Source organism: Marmota flaviventris, chromosome 2 (assembly GCF_047511675.1).
Source record: "Marmota flaviventris isolate mMarFla1 chromosome 2, mMarFla1.hap1, whole genome shotgun sequence".
NCBI lineage: Eukaryota > Metazoa > Chordata > Mammalia > Rodentia > Sciuridae > Marmota > Marmota flaviventris.
Window position 1 is genome coordinate 83257431 of NC_092499.1, and position 19100 is coordinate 83276530.

Below are 19100 nucleotides of genomic sequence, written 5' to 3' on the forward strand. Positions count from 1 at the left end.
TATTGTGGCCATCTACAACTAAAAAAAAAATATTTAAAAAAAATTAAAAGGAATGCCAGGCTCAGTGGTAAAGCATCCCTGGGTTTAATTCCCAGTAAAAATAAATAAATAAATATGTACGCCACTCATCTATGAAATAATATCCTTGATACCACAAAATCATAAGGCTCAGAATGGCACACTTGTTTTGATCCAGAGATGCGTAGACCCACCCTTGAAAAAGGACATAGAAATACAAACATGGAGAAAAAGACTGTGTTCTTGAACAGAATCTTTTTCTCATCATCAGCACTCAACCCCAGCTGCCTTTCTCCAGGAAGACTGCCTTTCCTCCTCCTTCCCTGACACAAATGCATACAAACGTGGTTTTCTCCATTTAAAATGCGAATCTGTTTGCAAACAGGAAGCTGCAGAAGTGGGAGGGTGTGAAAGAGGCAACAGGGAGGACAGTTCTCAAATGCAACAGTGGAGCAGGAGCTTGATTTAGCCACACTGCTGGCTCCAGAGAGTTCCACCCAGACTGGTCCATCTCCGGTGGGGAAGGAAAAAGCTCAAATCTCATCCTTTTGGAGTCCTGGTGACAAACTCCAGGTCCTTCTAAAGGGAATCATTGGGCTTTCCTTTCTTCTGCGCACAGGCAGAGGGACCTCTGCTGAGAAGCATGGTCAGGATGGCTGCAAGTGAGCCTCCTGGTGACAGCTAAATTATTTGATGAGTCTCCACACACCACCACCTGTTGTCCCTCCAAAGGCCTTAAATAGAGCTGGGGGTTCCGCTGTCATCTTGCTCCCCCACTGGGAGGGGCATCAAAGCCCAAATCCAGCTCAGCTTGGGAACATACCTCTGGCACTTGGGAGGGTCACTTGCAAGTCAGTGCCCAGAACCACCCATGGCCTTTCCAGAGTGGTGCCAAAGGGTAAACTGAAATGCTGCATTCCTTCAACACAGTCCACAGCATCTACAAGCTCTAAACTCAGAGAGAAAAAAAAAAGTCCCTTCTTTTCAATGATCATACTTACAGCCTGATTTGCCCAAGTCATTATTCCAAGTCACTAAGAAACTGTTCACCAAATAGCCTAGTGATCGGCAACAACAGGTGTAGCTGACACACAAGGAATCTGAATTGGATATTATACTCATGGTAATATGAGATTTTGTGACAGACAACTGTGACAAATTCTTTCCTGGTGGTTAATTTGGCTCTAAAATGTCTTCATGGAGCTAATTACTACAAAAAACATGCAAAAGGTAGGAAAGACAGGTCAGACATTTGTGAAGTGTCTGATGTCAGTTTTGTCCCACGTTGAGGCTTATTGCCTCAAGAAGCCAGCTCTCTGCAACCAAAAGAAGAGACCTGCACAGAAACATCTTTTTCTAATGTAAATAGCCTCTCAGAAACCTCAAAACCTCTGACACACTTATGATCTTATATGTTGATCAGTAAGGAAAATTAATTCTTAAGTTGATGTAGGAAGTTGATGATTTACATTTTGGCAGCTCTGCCAAACTATTAACTGATAATAACAATCCTCAGAGTAAATAACTAAGAAATAATAACCCCCAGAGGAATCACAAGGTTGACTCTGAGAACAGAGCATTTGCCAGGCATGGTGGCTCATGCCTAAATCCCAGCAACTTGGGAAGATAGGGCAGGGGGAGTACAAGTTTGAGGCTAGCCTCAGCAGCTCAGTGAGACCCTATCTCTAAATTTTTAAGAAAAATTTCAAAAGGCCTAGGAATATAGCTCAGTGGTAGAGCGTCTCTGAGTTCAATCCCCAGTACTGGAAACAAATACACACAACAGCATGCCCAAGGAATGCATAGTCTTTTTTTACTCTGCTAACTCAATCATCTTATCTCACCTTCCTTCCTCATGACTATGTGTCATCACAGAAATTCCTCCTATGGAAATTTGAATAGAATGTAAGATTCGCTTGTTTTAATACTCACAATGACATGTATCTGCCAGACGTCTTCGAGGCTGGAAGCATATTTGCCTGTGTCACTTAATAGCCATCACTTTGCCATTTTTTAGGGTAAGTATTATATACACATAAGAAAATGTATTTTAAAACGTAGTATTTAAATGTAGTGTAAATATCTCAACTTCTCAGAGGCTCAGCCAGACAACTTCAGCACAAGGCAAGCATATTTTCAAATCTCCAAAGGAAGACAAATTCAGCCACAAGGGGCTGAAGTGGGATGCCAGCAGGAAGTTCATTTCTAAGCCAGGGATGGAGGTGACAATAGCATCCTGCTGGCTTCTCTGCCCACTGCTGTGCCTTGTGGGACCCACACCACCTATATCACTGAGACTGAAAGAAGTCACAGTGGGGAACAAATTTCAGAGAGATGTTTTTGCTTCCATTCTAACTCCAACAATTGGATTAAAAGAAGAATCAAGTACACAGACTGACATTGCTTTCTGAGGAGTTGGCTTTCTTCATTTGACAAACTTTTCTTCTTGAACACATTATGGATGGATTCATCTAAACTTGTAACAAATCATTTTCTACATCTTGACATGTAGTGAATAATTAGTTTCCACTGTGGAGGCTACCTGCCCGTTCAGACCAATTCATCTAAGATGATTTCAAACTGGGGAGTCTTGAGCCTGTCAAGTTCCCAAAGAAACAAAGCATCAGTATTCAGTTCTTTAAAAATACATGAGAAGCTATAATGCCTCAGAGTCTGATGAGCCAGCAGATCAGGCCCAAATATCTGTGTAATCAGTACTGCTAGTGCATTCCCTAGGCGGCTGCATCTCATAAGCCAAGAATATGGCTCCTCCTGCCGCCATTTATCACAACACACAGAGCCACCGATAGTGAACGAGCAGTAGGATATGGGGGTGCGTGTGTGTGTGTGTTTAATGTTCAAAACCAAACAATGAAAGAAAGGAAACAATATCTTTCCAATTGACTTCTACGTTTTGGGGAGTTCATACCACCACTGTGCCACTTTACGCTGGGGAAACAAATCCCAGGATCACTGGCTCGCGTTCTCCTTTTCCTTCAGGTATCTCAGGTTATGATCCTCCTCCCTTCTAGGCCTGAGGGATAGAGGGGATGGAACGACAGTTCCTGACCCACTTGACTTCCTGGTGCCCTTTCTGTCTATGAGGCAAGTTCTTGGTTCCAAGTGCTCTTAATTTGGGCATTTTTCAGACAGAATTCCATGAATGTGTAATTCCTAAGATACATGAATTTCACCATTGACCAAGATGAAGTCAGAGGATCAGATTTACCCTCCTACCTCAAACATGGGGCTGCGGGGGCAGGATACCCTATATGAAACAAAGGTTTCAAGACACTGGACACCAGGCAATGGAGGACAGTGAGCCCAACACCTGCTCTAGCTCTCTGCCTGTGAGAATCTCAGGCTGTAGTAGTAGTAGTGAAGGAAGGGACACCTAGGTGAGGCACGAGTTGAGGAGACAAAGCTGAGAGTCTGGGGAGACTTATGTGGCTTTGCAGGACATAGAGGAGAGAGGAGTCTAGAGAGCATCTCTGGTGCCAGAGAAGATGGTCTGTACTCCCAAGATTACAGTTAGCCATACCATTGACCAAGCCAACTAGATAACCAAACTTCAAGGAAACTGTCCACCTGTCAGTACTCTCTGACACAAAGGACACTGATAAGAAATCAAAAGGTGAATACACCTCATGTTATGAAAAGTGATATTTAGGATTTGGGTGTATTTTTTTTTCCATTTGAATACATACGCACAGAGACTGGATTCCATGGATCCTCACTTTTGACAGATATGAATTTTTCTATTTACAGAACACTATAAGTACATGACCATAAATCTTAAAGATCCATTTTTTTTATTCTATAGGAGCAGCATTTGAGGTTCAGAGCAAAAATATTACAAGTTCATATTCTCTATTGCTTAGTAGATTGCCAAATATAATACAGGATTGCATGCAATATTTTGGACTTTTTAACACTTAAAAATTGTTTATCTAAAACTCATGTTTATCTGGGTGATCTTTTTCTTCTCTAAATTGAGTGACCTTACTCCTAAGCAATGTTATACAGAAGAAAGCTACTAGATTTATCTCTTTTGAGTGAAAGAAAGGGGGAAGGAAGAAATACACACGATTGGGAACTGTTCAGTTGCTAACTATACACAACTCATGGTTCACTTGGAACCCGGAGGCCATTCCAAGAATAAGCCTTTTTCCATATCTTCCATTCCCATTTTCCTCAGACTTCACTCTCTCCCATTACCATGGGCCAACGTTTCCACTCAGCTACTATGAAGCTGTGTGAATCTTATCCAACTCCATCTAATGACAGAAAGATCAAAGCTACCCAACACTTAAGTTTGGTGCCTGGATGAATGGTATACTAAGGTCTTTTCATCTTTCTTAGATTACCATCCAATATCCTTATACTGACCTCCAAGGTCCCCAGTTATCTGGCTCCCACTATATCGTCTGTTGTTCCTCTACCATGCCAAGTATGGCTTGTCTCAGAAGCATACTCTTCTCATTTTTGCTGCCTGGGATTCTGTCTGCAGATAGCTCTATGGCTCACTCTCTTCCTCCATCAGGTCTCTGTGCAGTGAAGCTACTCCCCTCCCTCCACATGCACTATATCTTTTACCCTTTCTTTTGCTTTTTTTCCGATGTAAGTTTGCTCATTTATTGTCACCCTCTGCTGTGGTTTGAATTTTAATGTCTTTTCTAAATTCATGTTGAATCTTAATCTCCACTGTATTGGTATTAAGAGGTGGGACCTAGGAGGTGATTAAATTATAAGGGCAAGATTAGTGCCCTTTAAGAGGGCTGGGGAAAACCCACTTAAATTCTCCATTCCTTTTGCTATATGAAGACAGTATTTCTCCCCTCTGGAGGATGTAGCAACAAAACTCCATCTTGGAAGCAGAGAGAAGCCCTCACCATATGTGAGTGGTAACTCAGTCTTGGAGTTCCCAGCCTCCAGAATCATGAGAAATAAACTATGGTTATGAATTACCCATTTAGTGGCATTTTGTCATAGCAGCACAAACATATAATGCACCCACTTTCCTATACTAAAATGAACAATTAGGGCAGAAACTTTGTTTTGTTTATCTGTGTATCCTCAGAAGTTCTAGTAGTCTAGAATTGGCTTGTATTTGAAACTCAACTATTTGTTGAGGAATCGATGAGCTACTCTGAGGCAGTTCTTTACATTTTATCTGACATGTCCTTGTCTGACTGCTAACTTTCAGATTCATCCAAACTGATTCTTCAGAACAAGTCCAGAGACTGTAGCCCAAAGCCAGCGAGGTGGCTGCCTACACTGTATGATTGAAGGTTTTTTTTTGTTGTTGTTGTTGTTGTTGTTGTTTTGAGCAGGACCACCTGACCTTCAAATAAAGACTTTCTGCCTATTACTTAATTTTATTCTTTATTCCTTAGCTCTTAAAGGAATACCTTTGAAAAAAATCTACAATATAAATTTCTTGTAAGGCAATGCTATCTCATGCAACAATACTTTCACAGCCAGAGTCATGGGTGTATCTTATAGATGGAAGCTTTGTGGAAGTGGGTTGAGGCAAAGGTAGAGAAAAGAGGATTCCCATGAAAGAATCTAGAATGCCAAGAGGGACAGCTATTAGACCAAAGGAAGTTAACCATCTATAAGTCCATCTACTTCCTGGGATTTTTCTTCCTCAATCACCTATCTAGGCAGAGAAGGTGGTAACGGGCAGAAAGAAAGTATTTCCTTGGCATCCAGAGTACTATTTCCACATACCCTGACAAAACAAAAAAAAAGTGCTCTACTAAACCAAAGTGCTATCTTTTCCATCCTCTCTCCCTAGTACCCTCTCTTTTCAGTCAAGGCCATGAGCAGTTAACTCAGGATGGACCATCAAAAGAACACATGCTCCTTTGAATACTTCTGGCTCAAGGTGGACATGTGGCCTAGGAAGTCCTGAGAGTCCTTTCCAGGAACTTATATGGATTCTAGAAGAGAGATAGACACATGCTTTTATCTATGATACATATCTGGGAGTGTACTTTGGGCTTGGAGCCACTATGGGCCTCTATAGAGAGCCTCCCTACAATTGAGGCAGAGGACAGGAGAGCTAAGCAAGGGAAGCAGAGTCTTGATGACAATATCTCAATCCTCAGATATACTGGAACTGAAGCCAGCACCACCAACTGTACTATCTAGTTACTTTAGCAAATAAGATTTCCTCTTTGCAAGCTCATTTGATTGGGACTTCTGATACTTGGTTCACAGACATCATTACTGGCAGGCTTCACTGAGATTCTCTATTTCTACTATGAACACCAAGAGACACAGAGCCAGAATTTTATGTAGCAGCCTTATGTCTTGGTTAAATAACTCGGGGAGAAAGCCTAGGGAAGATCCCTAGAGAGTGGACACAGACAGTTTATAAGGTCACTTCTTACCCAGTTAAACTCCAAGCCACATACCTAATGAAGTGTATCAGGAGAGTGCATTAGAGCCCAAGTCTCCAATGCCAGAACCATGGCCTTAAAGAATGAAAAACAGCCATGCCTGCTATCCCAGGTCACTAAACCACCTTGGGCACTAAAAACACCCACCTAAGAAGACCAAATTATATGTTTGGGGGGGAAAAAGTCACTTTTGATTCACAGAACACTATGCATTTCCAACATTTCCATAAATATCCCACCAGAGCTTTGATAATTCGGTTTTCAAATGTGACAACTATGGCTTTCCAAGGTTGCCATTTGCCCAAGGTCACACAGCCAGTCAGTGGCTGAGCCAAAACTGAACCTCAGGTCCTTTGACTCAAGGATTCATCCTCTTCATTATATTTCCAAATTTCCTCAGGCCCCTAAAATACCTACCACAAAAAAATATCCCCCAATTTTTAAAATAAAAAATTATGTGTATAGATTAAAGGTAAATGTTCTATTTAGAAAAAAAACAATTAGTCTAAGTCTATAGTCTTCAAATACCAAATCAATTCTTTCCAGTCCTTTTCATACTTTTTTCATGATGTTCATCCATTTTCCATTCACACCAAGATTGTTATAGTGGTTCATGTTTCTCAGTTTTGAGAATTTGCTTAACTTACATTTTTAATGATTCAAGCCTAGTGTTTTCCAACTTTGACAGCAAAAAGTGACACACACACAGTTGCAGATAGTCATCCTTCATTTAAGAATATAAATGGGTGCCTATTTTGTTAACATGCCAACTGGATTAGCTACTTCAGTGATAGCCTTGTGTTATGAACAACCAGCTGGCAAAAGAGAACATCGGGGAAAGCCTGAAAAAAACCTGAGCTTTGAAAGCAGGTTTTTGAGACCTGAACCTAATTTCAGGTCACAACTGCCCCTGAGGCCCACTTTTTAATAGGCAAAGAAGCAATGAATATTTACCAGTTAGGACTGTTAAGATTTGGTGAGTACAGGAATACATAAATGTTCAATAAGTGAAAATTTCCTTCCCTCTAAAGATCACCAATGTGTCACATCATTTATAGTCACCAGCATAAGCTGAAACAAAATATGGCACAAGCAATATTTGGACTTTCACATTCTGTCATGATTTCTACCAACAAAAGGCACCACTCCAGATGCAAACTAACCATTACTTTAAAACCATATCTGCCCCAGAGAGGGAAAAACAGGAATATTTCTCAGAGAACAATAACATGTGGCTTGCTATTATAAGCAAGCAATATCCATAACAACACAACTGTTTATCTCTAAGTTGACAAGATATTCCATACGGTTTTTGGCAATTGCATTTATTTTATTACAACTCCTCTGGGCTAAGTAAACTCTTTTTGACTTTAATTTGGAAACCAGCCAAGATTTAAAGGCCAAACTCAGTCAAACCCCAAAGAAGAGTTAAGATATTCTGAAGGAATTGGAGGAATTTTTGTGCTTGATTATACACAGATTCTTACTAACCATTTAGATCAGCAATTATCAGGGACACACAAATACTTGAATTATTAGCTATGGAACTAATGAGAAATAAAAAATTATGGCTGTTTACTGAAAAGAGAAACATAATTTATTTTATGTTTTCTCAATTACATTAATCTAGAAAAATGCATCATGCATCTTCATGAAAAGTTCTGTCATAGAATTATCCTGTGATGAAATTTATAATGTGACCTAGAAGAAACTTCAGAGATTCTGACATATCTGTAAACTGTCAATTTCCTATATCAGATACATACATTACTGGAAAAATATGCTGTTGACACTTTAAAAGTATCTTAATTCATCTTTGATGACTAAAAAATATGATATCCACAAACCTAAAATGCTAAATATCGTTTCTTGACTATTGCTCATATATCTTATAAAGAGCTTAGATCTGCTCATATTCACAAAACCCAAATATTTTGTTTATTAACTAAAGCTATCGGCCCACCGTTTAAAAAGAAAAAGCACTATCACACACATTTCACACGTTTAGAAAGCAAAATACCAACACAAATAGTTAAGACACACTAAAGATCTTTCATTAGCTGCCGCAGCTCAAACCTCTCTATAGAGTCCTGGCTCAGAAACGAAGTCTTTAACATTCTTCATGTCCGAATCAGCTGTCCCAGCCACTCACTCATTTTTACACTGCCTCATAACAAAGATGCAAACTAAAACAAAATACCAAAGTGAAATGCCATTAACCGCTCATTTAAGTCATCATGTCTCTAGTCATTTGATGGTGGGCTTGGTGGTTCATGGCTGAGGCAGAGAGGCCGGCACTACCCATCCTTGTCCATCTGTGGCAAGATAATGACCTGCCCGCATCTCTGCAGCTGACACTGTGGTCAACCTAATTAGTCGCGGTCCTATCAGGCATATGATTTCATAACAACAAATAGCACCAAGTCCCGCTGAGATTTAACAAAACACAAATTTGATATCCTAGCAGAAGCCTTCAAGTCCTTGAGGAGGAGTCTGTGGGGCCCCTGTGCCTAGGGCATTGCTCACTGACTTCTGAGTCTGTGCAGGATTTAGGTTGAAAAGATCATCTTCAAAGCTGGTGGCTTAGGTCTAGCAAAGCTGCTCAATATGTGAAGTTCAAGCTGGTATTAACAAAAACAGCAACAGCCAATCTATATTTCCACTGTAAATCAGCTCTTAAGTAGAGGACTAGGTTAAACTGATGAAGACTACTTATCCCAGCAAATTACAAATCTACACAGGTGACAGAAACACCAAACACCTGGTCCATGCTTTTCACATATTTGACACAATTGGATTATGAAAACTACCTCTGCATTTTAAACATTTGGGAATTTAAAAAAATCAAATTTGAAGATTCATGTTCCATTGCTGGTTTTTAATCATGCTGTTTCAGCTGCATTATCTGTTACCCTTCTTAATCTATAAAATGGAAATTGTTGGTTTCCCTCTTCTATCAAGAATTTGCTAATGAATCAACTATAGACTCAAGTATGAATTTATAATATCTCAAATTTTTTCCTATCCAATTCTTAAAAGGTATAGAAATATCTATGACTGGGCTAGGGTTATAGCCAAGTGGTAGAGCACTTGCCTAGCATGTGTGAGGCAATGGGTTCGATTCTCAGCACCACATATAAATAAATGAATAAATAAAGGTCCATCAACAATTTTTAATTTTTTAAAAGAAATATCTATGACCAAGAAAATGTTCTTAGTTGATTTTAGCTGATTTCTATTTCCTTTCTTCTAAACCAACCTCTTCAATACTTTTATTTAACTATCCCTGTATAAGGATTTTAGATGCTCTGCTTTTCCATAAACTACTGTATAATACTCATAAGGAGAGCCTCATTTTTCTGTTAGAGTATACTGTCCTGATTGAGAGCCTTGCATAATACCTTTTTAAAAAGTCATTACTAAGATTAATATGCACTCACGTAGAAAATCTGGAAACACAACACAGAAAAAGAAAATTACATCAACCATAGCCTGTACAGAATCACTCTGAGCATTTTGGTCAATATCCTTGGAAATTATTTATACAGATACAGATTTGAGAGGGAAGAGATAACATCAATTGATTCTTAGATGTTGTCCAATATAAGATTTTTTACCCACTTAGAACATTTGCAGAGGTGAGGCATGCACATTATGACAAGTATCCTTGTTTTAAAAAGATTAGATGGGGAAAAAGTCATTCATCCTAGACTTAAGGAAACATGACTTAACTTTTTCCCACATGGCATTACAATAAATACTTTTGAAACCCATTTCCAAGTAAAATATTATGACGATTTTTCTCTGTGAAATATATCCTGTAGATCCAAAATTCTAGGCTTTCTAAAGCTCATTTTAATGGCTACATAGTATTTAGCTGGAACGGAGCTGAATATAACCTTTAGAAGACCTGTTACAGGATTGTACCAGATGGCTTAAATTCATGCAATATATAGTATACCAGATATCAGACACCCAAGCAACAAGTTACCACCTATCCTGATTGGGGTGACTATGAAAAAAAAAATACTTGAATGAGCTTTGAGAAGTTAAAAGTGTCCTGTGAGTGTCATGTAATGCTCCCATCTCATGAAGAAGGCATCCAAAGGATCTCTTGACTCTGTTTCCCTTCAGGATGCTTGCCTCCACAGTGCAGTACTATTTTTAAGACCTCATAATAGCTGAGAAGACACTGCTAAATAAGACTCTCCCAGGGCACATCTCACATGGTGCAGATAAAAAAGACATTAGCTCATATTTGGCCCAGGGTTTCTAATGCCTTTAACATGCACTGGTAATCAGAAAATACCTGTCACAGAAACAACAGTTGTTTCAGGGTGACCAGATCACAGTGGATGGTGAGGGCATGCTGCTGGCTTTGCAAATCATATACTTCAAATTCACCTGCTTGGGCTGTCTTGACTATCTTACTGACTCATCCAAACAGTAACTCAAAGATCAGAGGTGAGAAAATATTAAGCATGTATAAAAGAAGGCTCCTAGGATATTCTTCTCTTTCAGGGCATAACTTTAATGTGTGGGATTATGAATTATGGGAAGAGAAAGGGTGATAAACCTGGTGTGGTGGCACATGCCTGTAATTCCGGCTACTCAAAAGGCTGAGGCAGGAGGATCACAAGTTCCAGGACAGCCTCAGCAACTTAGCAAGACCTTGTCTCAAAAATTTAAAGATAGCTAGATAAATAAGGCTGGGGAATGTAGCTCAGTGATAAAGCACCCCTGGGCTCATCCCAATATTGGAAGAAAAAGAAAAATTAAAATGAACAACCAAGAATACCTTGAGCAATTCCATACCCTTGTGGAATGACACTAGGCACCTTGCAACAGAAATCCATTAAAAAAAAAAAAAACCGAAAGAGTAAGCATCCTTACCCCACTATCAATGTGAAACTGCCCCTTTCCCTTAACTGGCTCCACACAGCTCCACAAAGGAAAAGGACCCCGCCAAAAGCTCAGATTAGTAAGAGATCAGCTCCTGAATGCAGCTTTAATAGGCCTGGCTCCTCCCCTTCTCGCCTACCCCACCTCAGCACGTGAATTCAGACAGTCACGTGAAATCAATCATCTTCCACGGGAGTGGGCTCCAACAGAGAAGGAATTCTGAAATGGCAGCCTATAGGGCATGCAGGAGAGAGGATTCCATCTCTTTGCCTTAGTGGTAGGTAAGGTAGATCATTCCATTTATTTTCCAAATCAGGTTTGGGAATGAAAAGGTGTGCTATCAGTAATTACATCAAGGCAGCAGCATAAACCTGGTCGGCCCCCATTTACCTCCGTGTTAGGACCACTTAAAACCAATGCATAGAGTGCTCGACTCTCACAAATAGCAGGCAAGCAAAAGAAGCCAGACATAGAGAATATCCATGTGATTCTATTTAAGTACATTTCAAAACATGCACAATTTATCCTTGGGCTAGGAAGTTAGGGTAGAGTTTTCCCTGGAGGAAGGGGGTGAGGGGAGGAGCAGCATAAGGGCTGTGGTACATGGAGCTGTGCGGTTATGGGATGTACATTTTCCTGTTTTTATCACTTCAGTTTAAAAAGGAAGACTTATGATTTGATTGTACATTTATACATGTACATATACACACACATATATCCATACCTTTATATATAACGACAGCTATTCCTGGAACTATATGTAGAGATGTTTATTTTGGTGTCAGTTACTGTGGCACTGTCCTACCTGCCTGTGGGGTTGGAGGTCTAGGTAAAGCAGCTGTGGCCCATGAACAGTTCCAGATTCACTTTTTAATTTACAGAAAAGAGATTGGATATGGATGAACTCACTTATTAAACTGTAACAGTGCGGAACCTAAGAGCACTGTAAATGCTGTCTTCAAATTGGCTAGCAAGCAAATACAAATTGTCACGTAAGTCTCACCCCCATTTGGCTCCATTTCAAAAGTGAAGAGAGAGGCTCAGAAAGAGGTGGGCACTTGTCAAAGGTGATGCCAGGATTCAGACCCTGGTGTGATGGGATCTGTTCTCTTTATCACAGCATCTCTGTTTTAGGGTTTGAGGTCCTCTTAAATGGTATCCCATGTGTAAAGCCATGATGTGTAATGCTATAGTACACAGAAACTAAACCTAAAGAACCAGGAGGTGTCAGTACAATCTGGTAGGGCCATCCTCAGCACACCCTGTGAGGTGACATCTTGCAGTGCCCATCTTCACCCAGGTACCAGGCCACAGGAGATACCCTCACCTTCCTGTGTATTGAGGCCCTCCTGGTGGGGCCTCACTCCTTCATCACCTGGCGTGGCTCAGCTGTGACCCAGTGGCTCCCACCACCTCCTTAGCTCTTGGCCCTGCCCATCTCTGCTGCCTCACAGGGTTCTAACTACAGGACCTCACTCCACAGTAGGCAGCCAAAGTACCTGGGAGAGAGAAGCTTGGGAGAAAGCCCTTTCTGAAAACGACTCCCAGAAAACTCATGCATAGAAAAACTTCTTATTTTTACACACAGTGAAACTATTGTAAGTCTAATTGCCCTCTAAAGACATTCTGTCAGGATAGTACATTTTAATATCACGAAAATGTTCAGTTACCTCATTGTTAACCCTTTTGAGTCAGAACCCCCAATTTCTGATTGCAAGTTGCTGTACACCATTAATTTTGTCCTCTCAGAGTTCACTAAACTTGTGTCGTGGCAGGTAAAGATGCTACTGAGTCAGAAATCCCTCTGACTGCTGAGTATACCAAGGGACAGGGTGCTTCATACCCCCAGGCATTGTGGATCCATAGTCACCTTGTCAACTTCATAACAAATACCTATCAACTTTGCTTTGCCCACTGACATTCCATGATCTACATAATTCTGAAACAATAAAAACAGTTCCTCAATAGCTTCTGTAAATATTGTGTGTTCAGCACACATCTCATTTAAAGCTCCTTTAAATTTATATGGAATCATTCTTCTAAGGAGCCCCGAGTGAAGAATTTTATCTTGATGGGACTGTACAAAAAGAGTTGAAGTATTTTATTATTCTGTATAGATCTTATATTTGGCATACAAAGATTTTTAATATATAACAAAAATCAAATATGTTCCCTTCTCATATATTAGCTCTAATTTTTCTGCAGATATTATTCCTTGCCTTATTATAGTAATAAAAAAAATACATCTGGCTTAGTTTCTTCACCAAGGAAATGAAAAGTGTTATTTGATCATGTAAGCATTACTCTTCTGGGATTCAAAATCTATGACGGGGGCTGGAGGAAGATGCCTCTCTAAATTTGGCCGTAGCATAGGATTTCTGTGGATAAGAGATAAACATCTCCGTGGGTCTCTAGGCCTAGATTATTTATTACCTCACTGACTATGATTAGAAGTAGATCCCTCACACATATTAATTTAGAGTCCCAAGGTCAGGGAGAGGTGGCAGGGTGTGGGTCGGGGACTGGGGAAACCCAGAGACATAGAAAGAGGTTGCTTATGTGAGGTCTGAAATGGCATCCCCAGATCCCATTAGTCCACTGAAGTTTTTGTCTGTCTCAAATAGCATGTTGACATTATGAAATGTGTTGTTACATTTAAAACCAGGAGACATCTCATAATATTCCATATTGCAGTTTCTCTTGAAACTCCATGGTTTCAAATTCCTTTTTGGCAACAACTGATTGCAGTTGAGTTGCAGGTGTTCTCCATAGATGGGTCACCTGCTCTCCAGTGTGCTACAGTCCCGGGTATTCCCACAGCCTCTTACAATCATGTTTCAATCATGCTGTCTTGCACATATGTTGTCCTGGGCTTGAGATGTCTGATCTAAAGAGAGAGGAGTTAAAAAGTCTAGGAAAATTTGTGATAAAGTCACCGCAGAGCTGATAAAGTGGTTCTCAGTGTGTGGGCAGAGGCCAGAAGACCATTCAGGTGACACCTGGGACTCTCACTGTTGGGCATAGGCAAGAGATGACTCTCAGAGTGTCAGCCACAAAATGTCAAAGAGCTAAGAAGGTCTCCATCCCTCACCCAGGCAGGCTGGATCTATTTTGTGGCTCTTAAGCTAGATCATGCAGTCCTCAAGGAGACCTGCCTAGGGCATTCTTGGTGGGGGGTGCTGTTCTGGGCCAGAGCTAGTTCAACTTACATAATTACACAAGTGGGCCAGCAAGTGAATATGGGATCATTTCAGATGACACCTGCATCTCTTTAGGCACTATGGAAAAGCCACCAATGTAAATCTGAAATGTCTGTATCCCTGAATGACAGCACAGTGAACTCAGCCTCTTACCCACTCACTTTTCAGCCAGAAGCCCAAAGCAGGGCAGGCATACTGGCACAGATAAGAGCTCACTTTTCCAGGCAAAATAGTCCCCAGGATAAATCACTTAGCTAACCTGAGAAGACTTAACAGACAGGATTCTCAGAGTGACCCAGGTCCATGTTTGTCACTTCACAAAGCAGCCAGATATGATTTCTAGGATGTCTGACAAACATGGGACTGTAGCTACAGGGGAAGGACTTAGCAGAGTCTCTGCCTATGTCACTAAAGGGCTGTCAGTCACTAAGTCTGGCACAGATTCTATCACCAGCTCAAATTTTATGGTCTGCCTATCTTTCTCATTTGCCCGTCAATCATCTGAAAGCCCAGTCTGATATTCAGAAATGCCCAGTGTCAAACTACTTCTGTGCACTGCTTTATGTAGCAGATAGTGGAGATAAAAGGTCCTGGGTGGTTCCAATTTTGAGTTCTGTTTTTTAAGAAACTATTGTAAAACATAGTGGTGTTCTAGGGGCTACAGGTAAGAAAGAATAAAATATAAAAGGTCATCTCTGCATTAGAATTGTCTTCCCAGAATTTGGCTACTGCTGGAGGTAAGGGCTTCAGACAGACCCCCACGCTTGTGACTAAATGAAAAGTCACAATTTGATGTGTGTTTAAGAGCGTGGGCACTAGTTTCTCACAATCAGACCTTAAAACTGCCTACCATCTTTCTGTGGTTGAATACAATATCTTGTTCTTCTTTTAAAAATTACTGTATTACAACTTGTATTATTTTCAGTCCAGTGTTCCCCAAACTTTGGGGAGGTTATAAAATCCTGGTCAAGGATGCAACCCATACCAAACCATACCCATTAACCAGACCCTCTAGGCCTGAGAGCCAGGCATTGGTATTTTTAAAACTCTTGATGACTAGCAGTGTACTACATATCTGTATGTTTCTCCCACCTTTCAAATCCCAATTTTTCCCCCATTAATCTCTCAGAATTGGCTTTCAAAATCAATTTCCCTCCCTATGTTATTGCCCTAACTGGTTGCTACATTATTTGGAAATAAGCTTGACTTGTGCAAACAGAATGGTGTATGTTTGGTTGGTAAAAGCCCTAGAGATTCAGAAATGAGCTTTCTATACAGCATCATTTTAGCATCAAATTAGTTTGCAACTTCTGCCAAGAATCTCATAGAATGGAGGAAAGAATCCTTCCACTAAAATTACAGTTCTTTTCACAGGATAACACCTCAAAGAGATACTAAGGAGAAAGTCAGTTTAGCAGCCAAAGTGACAACTTGTGACTAAACATGGAATAACAAGGTGTCTCTTTCCCCCATGCCCAGACCTAAGGAATCAAAAGCTACATAATAATCTGGGTCAACCTAAATGACATGGAAAGTTCAAATGTAAAGTGTAAATTACTTCTCTCAGATCGCTAGAACCAGATAACTACCTGTCGGTCTCCCCTCTCTTTTTTCGGTTCTGAAGAATATAGTTTTTTAAATGTTGAACTCTGTCAAAAAGCTTATGTATCCTGTAGTTATTGCCTTTCTTCCCCACCATCTCAGGCTATTGTAGGGTTGGTACTGTGCCAACCCCAGGGGCCGTTTCACTCCAGGCAGGAGACACTGTCATGCAGTGTCAAACGCATTGCCTTCCACATCTCTCAACATGGAAAACGAGGATATTAACATTTCAACTAACTCTCCAAGGTCACAAGCCAATGTGCCATACTGCACAAAGAACACAAACAGGAACCAGACACATCTAAGTTTGGCTTAGCTATTTACTAGCTGGATGAACTTATGAAAGTTGCTTGATTTCTTTGAGCCTCAGTTTTGTCCTCTGAAAAGGGAACTACAATATCTATCTCATAGGGATGCTGGATGCATTAAATGAGGTATCATATTGTGGAACACTAGCAGGAAATGAGGGTCAGGACACCTAGAACTGGAAACAACACTTTATTAGTGGCACCATGGCCCAGAGGCATAATTCCCAAAGTCTGAGCTCTGAGCATAACAGGGCTTTTACTTTTATACCTAAGCAAGTTTGGGGAACATCAAAGCAAGGAAGTTGGTGCAATTCTATTGGAGGGTAAATTCTACATTCTTTATAGGGGTACAAGCTTGTCAACAACCTAGGGACTTTTAGCTCATACAGCTTAGAGACTTTTATTGCACTAAGCCTAAAGGGGGATTGTTCTGTCCTCACTTCTGCTACTGCAGTTATCTGTTATCGGTACCTGCTGGACGCTGCTAGCCTTTATGGTTAAATGTCAGTATGCAGAGCTGCTGTGTGTCAGTGTGCAAAACTGCAGCCTGTCAGCTCTTAAACTGCACAAGTCCCCATTTTGCTGTACCACAGAACCCCTCACGTTGTGTCTGACACATGGTCCACCTCAGTAACTAGGGTAGACAGGGAAAACCAACAGGAAATGCCATGTTGTGATCCAAGGATCCAAAACTGTAAGTTTGCCTGCCTTAGTATTCATGCTTAGCATCCTGCACCAGTATCCAACAGTGACTCTGAGAATTTAAGATACTGGCAACACACCAAACCTAAAATCTATAAGGGCCCACTCACAAGCTCCACCATCCACACAATGTGGCTCAATTTTCCTTACCTTGTTTTCCAACAATAACAGGTTCGGGGGGGGGGGGCTCATAAATAATAAACTTCGCTACTTACATGCAGTAAACATTTCCTATTTACACCTCCTTATTTTTCATTTTATTTATTTTTTATTGGTGCTTTGTAATTATACATAATAGTGGGATCCATTATGCCATATATGTACATGCACATAACAAATTGATCCAACTCATTCTTTTTTTAAATATATGGTTCTTTCACCCCTTCTTCCCCAAAGTGGCAGAAAGCCTATTTCACTTTCACATATGCTATGTAGGTTCCTCTCTCTGGCTCCTGTGACCTTCATAACAACCATGCTATAGAAATATAGCCATGACACTGAGGGTCAGCAAGGATGAAGAAAATTCACTTTTTTTTTTTTTACACTAATGTTTGGAAAATAGGAAATGGTTATGAGATAATACTCAACAAGTTTCTTTCAGTCCTGGGATGTTTTGTTCCTAATTTAAGGTAGACATGCTCTTACTTAAATTCTACTTACTCCTATCCACCTAGCAAAACTTTTTGCGGCGTCTGGCTGCAGCAAACTAACTGGGGGGGGGGGGGCGGGGGGGGGCACGGGACTGACAAGGAACTTGTGAAGATTGATACAGCAGGAGTGGGAGCCGTTTATTGTAGGACAGGAGGGGTATATATACATAACTGAATACACAGCTTGTTCTTAATTAACATAAACTAGATATAGCAGTCAACCAATAAGGAATCATCATCTTAATGATTACATACAGCTTAACTTAATTGACATAATCTAGACACAGCAGTCAGTCATTAAGGAATCTATCATCTTAATGGCTCGCTGGTGTTACTTCACAAACCACTCCCTCTGGCAAAGTGCCAGGCGCCATCTTGACTTGTTTACGGACCCTAACACATTTTCCCCCAAAATATTCAAGCAATCACAAAACAACACAGACAAATGCTATTGACAATAACCCTCTTAACAGGGGTGACTCCATGTGACAAGAGCTGAGATGGTACTAGCCACTCATTCCAGGCCTTTAGAAGAGCCTGTTTTCAAAGCTTCCAACTCTATAACCAATTTATTTATTGCCACAGTCATTTATCTGTAGTATGTTAGCTTATCATGCAATTCAGGGCCCTTGTACACTTCCTAAAATATAAGCAATGATCACAGCTGTGCATATACATACAAAATTTTATTTTCCTCCCCCCTTTCAATATGACATCTAATTATAAGTTCCTCTTGCTTTGGTTTCATCCAGTTGGGTTTCTGATGGCCGATACGGTGGGTCCCACACTCACCTTACCTCCAAGCCATTTCATTAGAGGCGGATACTTTGTGATTCTAAGCCCTCAAGTGGAATAGGTCGGAAGTGTCAGAGAGTTAATGGCCCCAGGAATAGCTTTCAAATAAAATAGAAGCAATTCAGTGAATAAGTACTGCCATCACCAGCATGGCCAAACTCACAGTACCAGCAAGGGGCGATGGGGGATTAGAAAATAAAGACTCATACACGCAGATATGAAGATAAAAATGGGATTAGGTGTGGAGTGCTACTCTCTAATGGTGAAATAGATCTAGATTTATGTCAGCAATCTGCATTTATATATGTCTCATTATCAAATTAAAGACTATTCTTTGTACTTAGGAAAGTTAATGTTGGGAAAAGTATAAACGGCAGCCGCACCCCAGAGAAAAACCCCAACATGGCGCCTAAGGACCTCTTCTTCCTACCTTCCTCTTTTCTGCAGTGGCCGAAAAGTTCCCGCTCGTGTGAACTCTCCCGCCGGCGCCAATTTCAAATCTCGCTGGCGGGGAAC